This window comes from Triticum dicoccoides, unplaced genomic scaffold (genome assembly GCF_002162155.2).
Source record: "Triticum dicoccoides isolate Atlit2015 ecotype Zavitan unplaced genomic scaffold, WEW_v2.0 scaffold239777, whole genome shotgun sequence".
In the NCBI taxonomy this organism is placed as follows: Eukaryota; Viridiplantae; Streptophyta; class Magnoliopsida; order Poales; family Poaceae; genus Triticum; species Triticum dicoccoides.
In genome coordinates this window covers 314-5,070 of record NW_021248943.1, presented here as the reverse complement: position 1 = coordinate 5,070, position 4,757 = coordinate 314, and the positions used below count along the sequence as shown (strand labels likewise).

Below are 4,757 nucleotides of genomic sequence, written 5' to 3'. Positions count from 1 at the left end.
AGTAGCGAACTTCCCAAGGTTAAGAATTCCGAGGTCCCCAAACTCCTTAGGCTAGCAGGCTAGCTCCCAATTGACTTTACATTTGTCACCGGACACCTTAATTATTAATTTTATAGGGCGAGATGCAGGCACAGGACAAGGCCCTCAACTCACGTAGCCAAGGAGAGGGAGCAGGATTGTGTGGTTGTAGCAAGTTACTACTGTCTACCTGTCGCCAAGGCACTTCAGAACTTTCACGTGAGGACCCAGCTACATGTTGTGAACTGGTGACGTTGTGAATTCCAGTATATGATAGAAGTATCTCGATATAGTATGCTTACCGAGGCTGGCAACCTACAGTAGTACAGTATACTACTGTACTCTTTTTGCAAGTTAGTAGTACAGTATACTACATCGCAGTTTACCCTTTGAATGCATCCACCGAAGCATTTCTCCCTTTTACTCCATAGGAAAGAGTATGTCAATACTGAGGACAATAGAGAAATGTCCAAACAATCCATATAAAATTTTGTCTTGAAAGTTTATTTACTTTCTTAAAATAATGTCATAAGTTGAACAGAATGATCCCGAGGGCAGAAGACTGAAGTATAGATTATGAAACCAGTAAAAAAATGAGATTATGACAGAAAAAGAAATATATATTTTTGAAAAAAGTCTGACTTAATGGTGGTAAAAGGAGTAAAATGAAAAGTAATGCTTATTTCCCCTGTATTTCAAGTTTGAATATGTGAAACTATATTTCATGACACATGTCAATACTATTCCTTTTGAAAGTAAAACGAAGGCCTTGCTCAACCGTTCTTCATAAAGAACGTTGTCGCACTATCATGTGTTGATGCGAATGGGTGTGGCTAGACTTCAGTCAGCTGGAGAAAAATTGGGGTCAGACAATTCTGTGAACCGTTGGATGGGAAATCAACGGCGTACAGTCTTTCTTCAACCTCTCGGCACATCTCCTTCCTTGAGCTGCCAGCCACCACCGACCCCCGCCGCCTACGGGCGGCGGCGCTCCCGTGCCACCTCGCCCTCCCCGAAACAACCCCCCGCCGCTGCCCATGGCCATCCCTCTATCCCTGCCCTCCCCGCGCGGAGTTTTTTCTCCGGCAAAGCCCCACACCACCGCCCCCACCCTGAACCCTAAGATAGATACGGGGGTGATGATGGCGAGCCCCTTCCTTCTCTCCGTCGAGGCCCTTCTCCTTCCTTCATTCAAAAATCGACTGACCCGATTTCGAAGATCAGCTAACTGATGTGTAGCTAAACTGGATGCAAATTATATAAAAGTTTTGTGGAGTTCCCACTAGAAAGCAGAAATCTTCTTTTGAATTACATGATAAATTTAACAATAACATAGGTGTTTAAAGTTTTATTTTAATTGTTTACACATAATGATCTTACGTGCAAAGCACGCACAAATTACTAGTAGAAATGGCGAGTCACTTGGAAGCCTCGGAAATCTTACATGTCAAAGAGCAATCCGATGTGAACTGTTGACCATTTTCATGGCATGCTAGCTGGAAAGGAAAAACAGAGTCTCATGAAAGCACCAACCAAACTCTCATGCAGCTACAGGCAACTCTGACAACAGCACACAGCAAGATTTGACGACACTCCAGATCTGCCATGGGTATGAAAGCGGACAAGGATAACATTTTCGAGATGCCGACGCCACATCTGTCAAGACACAAGCTTAGCCTTCCGGTAAACAAACACAGTATTGACAGCCAAGGGAACACATAAATGGTACAGAGACGTTACGAACTGGCCAAGATAAGGGTCGAATTAGCTAGCGCTACCATAACAGTCTCTTACATGCTCATGACAGACACGAAACTACTAAGATAACACTCCTGATTTTTCTCATTAAAGGAAGATCATGATAGACACAGGAAGCAACCAAGACAAGCGGAAGAAGAAAATGGAAAGTGCAGACTTCATATGACTGACGAGGTTCTACCGACAAGAACCAACCAAATTAACCCAGCTGAGTTAGTCAGATCGATCAGGCAAACAGCAAGCCACAGCCCTGGACGATGCCTAGCTAAGGGATGGATGTTCAGTTTACTTCACTGCAAGCCATCCAGAAGAGAATGTCAGGACCGGCTTCACTTCTTGTGCACCCTGCAGTCTGGAGACTTTGGCTGCAAGGGCGACAGCGGCTGCCTCACCACGTCCACACTGTTGAAATCCGTGGCCAGGCCGACGGGGCTCGTCTCCTTCAGGCTCGAGGACTTGAACTTCTGCTGCAACAAGAAGAATGACATTGTTAATGTAGTCAATATAGCCAGACTAACAGCTCTACTGCCTGTGTGTGTATATTAAATTAAATCAAATCAGTAAACACTTGAGCTTTACGGTTGGTTGTTGTCCTTACCTTGGTGGAGTTACTGGACTTCAGCAAACAGCTGCAGGATCCTTCAACCTCATGTTCAGTCCTCCTGTCATCACCAACCAAACAAGGAGGCCAAGCCATAATATACGGATAGGCAGAGTCACCAGATGTGCCGTGGATCAGAAGCTCAATCTCCATGGTCTCCAATGAAAGGTAGAAGGAGCTACGCTGTGTGCCGGCAGCGGTTATGCTTGTCATGCACAGGTACACGCATCCAAACCTAACTTGCACAACTTCGACTTGGCCCTCCCACTGTCAGGGTGTAGTAGTGAACTGATCCATTTCTGCCACTGAAAAAAATAGCGCGCTATATCGCCGCTAATAGCACGCTATGGCATATAAAGAATTGTCTCGCTAAATAAATCAATGTACAATGCCTCACTAATAGCACGTTATAGCGCGTTATAGCACGCTAATAGCATATTTTCAGGGGTGACGCTATTCTCTGTAGCGCGCTATTTTTTTCATTGTTTCTACCCTCAAACGGATAATGTCTTGCAGCACCCAACTATCAATTCCATCACCGTCCCCGCTGCGGATCCAAACAAGGAGAAGAAAATCTTCAGTTGCATAGACCATGCAGAGTTTTCCATCCTCGGTATCCCCAACGTAACCGATTGCCTGCGAGGGTAGATAGACATTCGAGACATCCATGGTGGCTGTATTTATCCTGACCGCACGTCCTTTGCCATACAGAGACCGATAAAAAGAACCACCCACCAGCGTGAAACCACTGTCATTCAGGTAGATTCCACCACCGATTTCCGTCCAGGGGTGGATGACCCAATCCTCCGTTTCCGACGAGAATACGGCGGCACGAACCATAGACGGACACGCGCACACACAGACCACGCGGAACGACCAGGGGACAGGGGTTCTCCTCTGAAGACAGCAGATGGAACCAGGATGATGTCCCTTCCATAGCATGCTCGGGCATCGGGATGATGTTCACGGCCCAGGTCATGGGGTTCATGACAGCGAGGGACACCATGTTCCGCAGGAGGATGTAACCGTCGCGGCAGTCCATGATGCTCCAGCAGCCTGCAGGGAGAGAGGTGAGGAAGAAGTCGCGGCGGCGGAGTGCAGCGGTGACGTCGGGATCTGAGCGGCGGACGGGGGCGAAGGAGGGGGCTGTGCCGCCCTCGATTCGGAGGAAGATCCCGATGAGGGGCGCCGGGTGGAGGGCACGGAGGAGGCTGCGGAAGGACCGAGAGGAGTGGATGGCGTCGAGCCACGAGCGGCAAGTGAGCGCGGCGCGGACAAGGGCCGGCAAGCTCGGCAGGCGGAGGAAGATCTCGAGGAGCTGGTCTTGGCCGAGCGAGGATATAGTGGTGGTTCCGTCGGCAGCAGTAGGAAGGGAGGTGGTAGTGGCGGTGGAGGGGATAGACGGAGGTTTCGCTGCTGGCGCACCCGGCAGCGGCAGCACCGGTTGGCTGCTCATTGCTCGAGACTCTCCAGGAAATAAAGTCTTTTTTTATTGTGTACGCACAACGATAGGCCGCTAGCTCCACGCGACGCTGCTGCGACTCCGCCGCCGCCGCCGCCGCCGCCGCGGCTGCGGCTTAGTTCGCATCCCGTCCTCCACCCCTAACCATGGCCTCCTCTCCCACCACCAACCTCATCCCTTGTGATCCCTCCACAGCCACCAACGCCCCCACCCTTCCCCTCCGTCCTAGCTCCCCTGCAGATCCAGATCCAATGCTGCTGGCTGCCGGTGCTGAGGATGGAGACGGGGACTCTCTCGCGCGCTCCGCGGATTGCCCTGGGATCCTCCCTCCGGTCAAGCTGCCACCACTTCCAGATCGGCTTCCTCCGAATTTCACGCCGCGGGTAGTGACCGATGCTTCGCAGGCACCTACGGAGCAGGGGTGGGTGGAGGTCGGGGGCCAGCATCGCCGGAGGCTGGAGAAGCTGTCTGCCCCGCCCCGCAAGAAGGACACCGACCGCTCCCTTGCTTTCAAGCAGAGAGCTTATGGGCTCTGCTTCCGTTGCTTGGCGGAGGACCACTTCGTCGCCGACTGTCGTGGGCCTGTCACCTGCCTGGTTTGCGGCCGCTCTGGGCATCGCGAGCACGGCTGTCCGGGCCGCCTCCCTACCGGCAATGGTCATCTCCGCGGCTCCCTGTCGCCGCCGGCTGCTCCTCGCCTCCAACACCCGTCCCCAGCTCCTTCACCGCAGTTGCGGCAGCGCTCGTGGGCAGCAGTTGTTGCCGCCCCGACTGGGCTCGTTCAAGGGGCCCCTTGTAGCAACTCTGGCACCCCCTGGTCGGGTCAGTCCGGCCCTGACGAGTCGGCCTTGGCTGCTGATTTGGGGCTGCTGCAACCCCTCTTTGCAGCTCAGACCGAGGCGTTGCGTGCCGAGTTGC

General features: G+C 52.0%; 1 pseudogene; it reads right to left on the bottom strand.

The window, feature by feature from the left end:
• Positions 1-2,830: 2,830 nt before the first annotated feature.
• On the bottom strand, positions 2,831-3,833 carry LOC119345463 (annotated as a pseudogene).
• Positions 3,834-4,757: the final 924 nt, after the last annotated feature.